The 8,039-nt window shown below is 28.3% G+C and overlaps 1 long non-coding RNA gene across 1 annotated transcript; it reads right to left on the bottom strand.

The window, feature by feature from the left end:
* Nucleotides 1-1,145: 1,145 nt before the first annotated feature.
* LOC126551907 (uncharacterized) lies at nucleotides 1,146-3,615 on the bottom strand. Its single transcript, XR_007605788.1, has 3 exons — nucleotides 3,478-3,615; nucleotides 3,166-3,270; nucleotides 1,146-1,324 (listed from the first exon to the last, which is right to left on the bottom strand). It is a non-coding gene; the product is annotated as an uncharacterized LOC126551907 (long non-coding RNA).
* Between the last annotated feature and the right edge of the window lie 4,424 nt (nucleotides 3,616-8,039).

Genomic DNA, 8,039 nt, shown 5'->3' with positions numbered 1-8,039 from the left:
GAAATATTTATTAAAAACTGGTATGAAAATCATGATTTTAATGAAATTGATAGATTTTATTCATCAGTTAACCTAGTAAAAAAATGTGGATTTTTGTTTTCAAATATCAATAGGTCTTTGAGATATACTTCTTAAGGGATTTTGATACTTAAAATACATTTATAAACCTATATAGAGTAAATAATAAATGTATATAATATCAATCTAGATAAAGTCAACTAATTAGATATTTGTATATTGTACATCGGGATAATGTACTAGGGCAATAAAAGTTTATCACATAAAGAGCAAATAATTTGCTCTTCTGTACATAAAATTTTTTAGCAAAAAAACCAGCAGAAAAAATATGAAGACTGTATGCTACACTTGCAATTATAATGTCAACATAATAATTTAATGAACTCTGTTATTTTCCTATTGTATAATGCAGTAGAATCTCGCTAATGCGGACATCCGAATAATACGGACAGTTTATATTTCATACTTAAGTACCTACTCATGTATTATGTATATATTCGAGAATATCCATGATAAAGATATTATCGTTTCAATGAATAACAATAATAATATGTGATATAAAATTGTAAATCAATAAATTTTGAATTTGTATAAATACATAAGGTGTTCTTTGAAAAATATATATTAGTAAATTAAAAAAAAAAACATCATTCCGTTTTATCTGGATAAAGTCGAGTCCCATCTAGTCCGGATTTACGAGACTACTGTAATATATAGGTACATACCTAATACATATGAATTATAAAAATTAAATAACAAAAATCTAATTTACAAAATATATTTCACATTTGACTTTCTTCTTACTATTTTTTTTTAAATTTGCTCATTTTATTTTCTTTACATTTTAAAAGTTCTAGACATTTTATAAAAGCACACACGTCTATAGTACCAAACAACTTTTCTTTTACTACTACTTATCTTTTTACAACTTTTAGCCATAACTTAACCTAGATAATCGTCAAAATCAAATACAATAATATAATATTTCATCATAAAGGTAGGTACTTTTTTTTTTACTAAATATAGTGAGTTGTATTAAAAGTTATTAGCCTTTCAGGACCAAGTAGGTTTATCAAATCAAATGGGTGTTGTTAATTTATCAATAGAACTTTATGTTTATTGTATAAAATACATTATTTAAAATTTTAGGAGAATAAATCTCATTCAACATATTTTAATCCAGTTTGTATCATAATGTCTGCTAGTATAAATAATTAGAACAACCTTAAGTTGTTCTAAATAGAATAATCTCAACATTGACTCCAGGTCTCAAATACATAGTTACATCACTGTTGCTCCTTGATATCTAAAATAAAAAAAATAAAATTTGATTAAATTATTATTCTTTTTAATAATATAATATTATAGCTCATTAGCTTAGTAAAAATCAATGTAAAATAGAAACAAACCAACATTAATTATAGTCTCAAGTCTCAACACATCATTTGTCATATTGACAAAATGTCAAAATCAAGTGATCGACTTATTTATTTTGTAGTTATGTGCATTAAGTATAATGCTAAACTTCTATTATTTATTATGAAGAAAAATAAATCAAACCTCAAGCATAAACATGCAAACTTTTAAAAATGATAGTATCACTTGCAGTTACTATTAGTAAAATAGTTTATAGTTAACAATTACTAAATCTCCGGCAATCTATGCCTGACTATAGACCATAACTTTGTAAGATAAAGTAATAATACATTTTTAATACATCTTTCTAAATTGTCAAAAATCATTTAATGATGCAATAGTCAATAGGTAGATTTTATTTTTATGTTATCATCATAAATTACATAAAGTAAATACTTAATTTGAATACATGATCTCTGTTAAGCTAATAATGTATGTTAGAAATAGAGAGTAGGTAATAGATAAATAATTTATAACTATTTCTTAGTAAAAAGTAAATATTGTAAACATAACAAAACAATAACAATACACTCACAAAAATTACATAGAATACACACCAGTAGCTAATAAATTAATATTTTATTTTACAATGATAATATGTGCTTTTTTGTGTCTGAAAACACTTTCTAGTAAATAATAAAAAAAAAGATGCTCGCTCCAAACTATTAGGGAGGTTGTTGGTAGAAAATTGGAAATTCTTATATTTTAAAGAGTCAAAAGAAGTTATTTCTCTCTACCTACCTAACTTATAGTTTTTACAATCAGAAATTAAAAACAAAAATGGTAATCAAGTGAGTACCGCTTAACTATACATAAAGTTCTGAATGGGTGATCACGGTAATGAATAAGTTGAATTTGAATTCAATGATATATCACTGTACATATAGCATATAAATTATGAGCGGCTATCTGCCTATATTATTATATGCACGTTTCATGATGTGTTTTTTGATATTTTTACTAAAGTAAAAAAATTGTATTATTAGTATTACCCTAGGTTGATTTAATTTTTGCTAAAAACATAACATTTATTATAATATTATTAAAATATCCTTAGACCTCAATAGAGACCTGTACTTCTTTCTTGCTGTTTGGAATCTAATTTTTCACTAATTGTATAAAAACTAAATAGTGTTTTCTACTTAGACAGCAATTATCACAAATATAATTTATAAACAATTCCTATTACAATAAATAAACTTTTATTGTCTACCATCTGCATTTAAAGTAAGCTAACAGTTATGAAACTAAATGAATCATGATATATATCATTGAATTATATAACGTTTAAAATACAGACTTCATATAATATGATGTAGTAATAGTAAAGTAATTAATAATACAAACATGTTGATAACAGGATGAAGAGCAAAGCAAATATTGTACTACTCAAATTAAATCATAAAATTATTGACAGGCGTCTCTTTTTGGAAAATTCAACATCCATGGATAGGATTTAAATTGATCAGAATACTAAATTAAATTATATTATGAGATCAAAAAATCCGCCTTTACAGTAAAATCACCACTTTTACAATAACACCATAATATAAAAATAAAACTGTTGCTAAAGTTTGGGATATTTGAGATGTTCAGAGGCAAGTTACTGTAATCACCATTTACAGTCTTAAATTCAGCTAAATTCAATCAGGCCGTAACATCGCTCACAACCTTATAGCTCACTATTGTAATTTTGTATTTTAATTAAATGCTAAATAAAGATGATATTACACGTTATACATTACGCTTTTATTCCTGCGTTGATCCTTGCAATGATAAGACGTAACACAACCATTTGATGTTACAGAGTGACAAACTTATTTTCCATTAAACTTGCTACAGCATAAAAAAGAAATAAAATTATTAATTGTAGTTTATAAATACAGTGAAACTTCTATTTAACGATGTCTCATCGGGAACAAAAAAAAAATTGTATTTTGGAGGAATTCGATAAACAGAATAAAGATCATGGCTCTCAAAAATAATTCGTTAAATAGAAAATTTCGTTAAATGAAAGTTTGTGATATGAAAGTTTCACTGTACATTATATCACATCAAAAACACTTCGTTATAATTCCGTGTAAAAAAAGCCAAGTTAAAAATAAATAAATTTAGTAATGATTAAATCTTTAAAAGACGTGATAAAATATGGAAACGAAGTAAAATGCCATTTTATAATATTACAAATAGGTACCTGTGACGACAAATAAGATCAATTATTGTAATGTCAGCTTTTTTAAAAAAAAAAAAATAAGTCGCGATTTTATTTGACTGTATAGTAGGTACTATGGATTATAGTGTATATATTAGCAATAATAATCCAGCTAGCATCGTTGCATTATAATATTATTATATTATTATATTTTATATTAAATTAAATCAATTTATTAATTTTGTTATTATTATATTATTCACCGGCATCCGAGTGACCGCGTCGTCTCGTCGCCGTCGCCGCCACTGTCGCGATAAGAGTAGTGAGTATTGATAAGCGGTGGATCGAAAGACAAACATATTTCGTTGCGTACCTACACAAAATCGGTATTCTAAGTACTTGAAAATTTTTGATTATAACATATAAAATATCTAATTAATCCGTTTGCGAGTTCCTCTGTTCCCATCTTCACAATATTCCTGATCAATTGATACCTTATACGACTTAATATGTTCAGCCGTTTGCCCTGTAGGGCTGGACAATGGATTAAATTAAATTAAGTCGGGTTTTCAATGGTAAAAATGTGGCTCCTGTTATTATACGTTCGTGGCTACTACGCTTTTTTTTTTTTTACTTAACTTCGCGCTAGATAACACAGAGAAGCGTTGTGTTTAATTGATGAGGACGTAAAAACATCAAGACATTAGACAACACGTCAAAACAAAAGCAATGACAATAATTAAATAATAAGAATTGGTTGCAATGAACTTTTGAATTCGTATTATGTTTCAAAAACATTTACGAAAACGTCAAAAACTCACATAAAAATTAAAATTGGATAATCTTAATTTTTTACCAATTAACATAATATAACTACTGGCCACTGCAAGTATCTTAACAGAAATAATTTTATTGATGTCACAAGATTCCTTGATTTTACTCTCCGCGTCAGAGAGTGACCAGCAGTGTTATTCTATTTGACTCGGTTATGACACGTCGACACTGTGTAATTAAACTCCTGTCAGACCTAGCCATGTTTAACGTCTATCGACGGTACTGCGATGTGGTAGTGGCACACACGTTTCTTTTTAATCTTTACTAAACGCTTATTAGGTCAACAATACTTCGCGTGTTAAGCGAAGAATCTCACTTTCACTGTTTACATTTTCGCTATCACCTTGTTAGTTGTTTATGTAATAAAACCAGAGACGGATTTAAATGGTAAATAGACGTTCCCCCCCCAATATTTTGTTAAGTTAATATATTTCATATATTTATAGGTATCTAATAGGTAGGTGGTTGGTAGTTGAATGATTGTCTACATAAAAAATACTTAATAAATAATAACTAATAAAAATGCTTAAAAATCCGACATAAAATGATGCGTTTTGTAAAAAACATTTGATCTCTGATTCTTTTGTTATTTTTAAACCACGCCAGTTTTGATATTTAACAGTTTAATAATTACGCAATATGAATAAATTAAATTAAAGCTCATGTCTATAAGTACACCCACATTTATTAGAGTTTATTAGAAACATCATTGACAAATTTTCATTGAGTATTGATTATATAAAAAAAATTACGGGTAAATGTACTTATGATTATTATATATTTTTTATTTCTACATATAGGTACATGCAATTTTTTGAAAAAATTTTAACACTAAAATTTAATATTATTTTGATAAAAAATTCACAATAGTATATGATTTTTCCATACGTAATTGTTCTATTTTATTTAGTTTACAGTGTTTACATCAACACGGCAGCAGCACATGTTTAACTACACCGTCCACACCACTTTTGTGACAGTTTTAAGTCTGTATGAAATAGAAATGAATTTTGTAAAAACGAGAGCCGTTTGGAAATTGACCTTTTTTAATAAAACGAAAGCCGAATGGGCTACGACCGCCTATGTGTGTTCTCTAACGAAACACAATAATATAAAATGAATTCACTATTCAGTTACAGACAATAATAATTATTGATAGTATTCCCTACAATAGTTCATAATAATTGCCTGCCTACTTATCCGTATCTTATCGATACAGTCGATACGCATTGACATTACTCATTAGCACCAATACAATCATTGCATGCATACATACACACGTCTGGGAAATTATCGATTATTACTATTGTTCTTTAACGACAAACTTTTTGTACAAAACTAGTTTGAGAAATTGAAAATCAAGTCACTAAAGCAATAGTAATACACCAATACGTTATCTGAAATATTACGAAATATAATAATACGTAATAATAGTAACATTAAACGTTTTTGTTGTTATATTATTATGTTTACGTAATATTATACGAGATCGCAAAAACAAAATATAACTATATACTATTAATTCATTCACAGTGGCGTATTTTCAAAAAATGTCTGGGGGGCCGGGGGGGGGGTTCAGAGTTTGAACATGATTAAATTATTTATATAAATTTTTTTTTTTTTTTTATTTATTAAAATTTAAAATGTTTCAGCATATTGTATATGCTATTACAAGTTTGTTAACAGTTTTTAATTAATGACAAATTACGAATTACTAATATTGTTTGTTAGTGATATAGTGATATGATGTATACAAGCAAATGTTGGTTAGTATTTATTTTTAGTGGTAAATTAAAATTAAATTTAAATTAAATTAGGTCTTCATATTCGCTTGATTGTGATAGGAGAACATCTTGAGGTAGTCGTGGTTTTAGGCGCCGATTTTTGGTTTTTGTTCCCAGATTGTAGAAGTGCGCGATATAAATTATGATGACTAGGTATATACCCTAACCTATTTCCTTAATTACACGTTATATTTAGCCGAAACTTGGAACCGTCATCACTCGTCAGAATACGCAGAATACCAATTTCTATACTTCTTAGTCATTACCTACTTAACTATACTGCTGCAGGAATATGTATCGGTTTTTGATCCCCCCGATCCAGTTCCCCTGGATCCCTCCCCCCCCCGTAAAATGTAAATACGACACCGTTCATTCGTAATACAATATTGGGTACCTACTATATTATAGCTATCAAATAATCATATATATATACCTATACAACCTTATGGCTTATAGTAGGTCACATGCGGAGCGGTTTGTCGGCGCTCGGTCGCGGTTTTTATCCGCCTAGAATTTTCTTTACAAATTAAACACTTCTATCCAAAATGGGTGTGTTAAAACCAAGTGAAATGGCAATAGCAGACCACCGTCTGGAACCGCGCTTGCTCAATAATTCTCGTCCCGGTCGACCTATAAATAAATAAATGACTATAAATAAATTGTGAATTTACAACACTCACACGAAGCGGTAGACCCGCCGTCCGTCACGGATTTCTAGCGCATTTGTTATTTCACAATCCGTTCGTAAATCCGTTTCGGGTGTGTGTACCAAACCGCAAATACGGACGATTCGGTCGAATGTCGCGACCGCGCGCGACTAAACCGCTCCGTAAACACTCGCGTCGACTGTATGGGACCCTGGTCGTTTCGGACGCAATAACAATGACTCCTACGTCAGGTTATCCTACGTCATAGTCGTGAATGAATTTCCGGAATGACTATTATTATTATTATTACTATTAATAATAATAATCTTTATTTAACTGAATAAAATTTCAAATTCAATTTAACAGACAGTGTAGTACAGTAAAATATAAAGTCTGATTTATAACGCATACATTTGAAATAAATAATTTTAAATTAAAACGTACTTAATGTAAGTATGATAAATAATGTGCTAATAGATAGTGACTAACAATGAACAAAGTGTAGAAATATATTATATAATATTAAACTAATTAATAAATATAAAATAAAAACTAAGAATAATAAAACGCCACACTGCAATTATTTTTGTCGTATTTTTGATAAATGTTTGTAAATATTATAATACATTTATTATATTCAATATCCATTGAATAATAAAAGTTGTTTGCCTTTTAACTTTTGACAAATGTGTGTGTCATATTTAGTTTTATTAAATAAGCTACGGTTAATATAGCCGTAGACATGCCCAAGTGTTATACTGTTATAATATTATATTGGTATTAGGTAACACGAAAACCAGAAAACTGATTATCGGCAGTTATCGCTATCGCCGGATATTATTTATCGGGTCGTAAATTACGTGTTACGAAGGTAATGCGATCGCTTCAATACTTAAAAGGATGGCTGGGTGAGTATAAGTGAGTAAGCCTGTGGACTTGATTGATTAACAAAGTTAAATAAGGTGTTAATGGTGACATTAACATTTTTTATATGATATATTATAACTGATGCTGATATCGCACATATTACATTTTAGATTTTACTTCAAAAAAAAAGTCCAAATTCGGCAACACAAAAAAAAGATTTCAGTCCGTAATATAAAAATTTTCGATTCGTAAATATTTTTATAATACCTATCAATAGTTTTTCTAAAATTAGGTTAATCGTGTACATCATTTTATTATCAA

This window comes from Aphis gossypii, chromosome X (genome assembly GCF_020184175.1).
Source record: "Aphis gossypii isolate Hap1 chromosome X, ASM2018417v2, whole genome shotgun sequence".
NCBI classification, from domain to species: domain Eukaryota; kingdom Metazoa; phylum Arthropoda; class Insecta; order Hemiptera; family Aphididae; genus Aphis; species Aphis gossypii.
The sequence above is the reverse complement of the archived record's forward strand: the minus strand, read 5'-3'. Positions and strand labels throughout refer to the sequence as shown.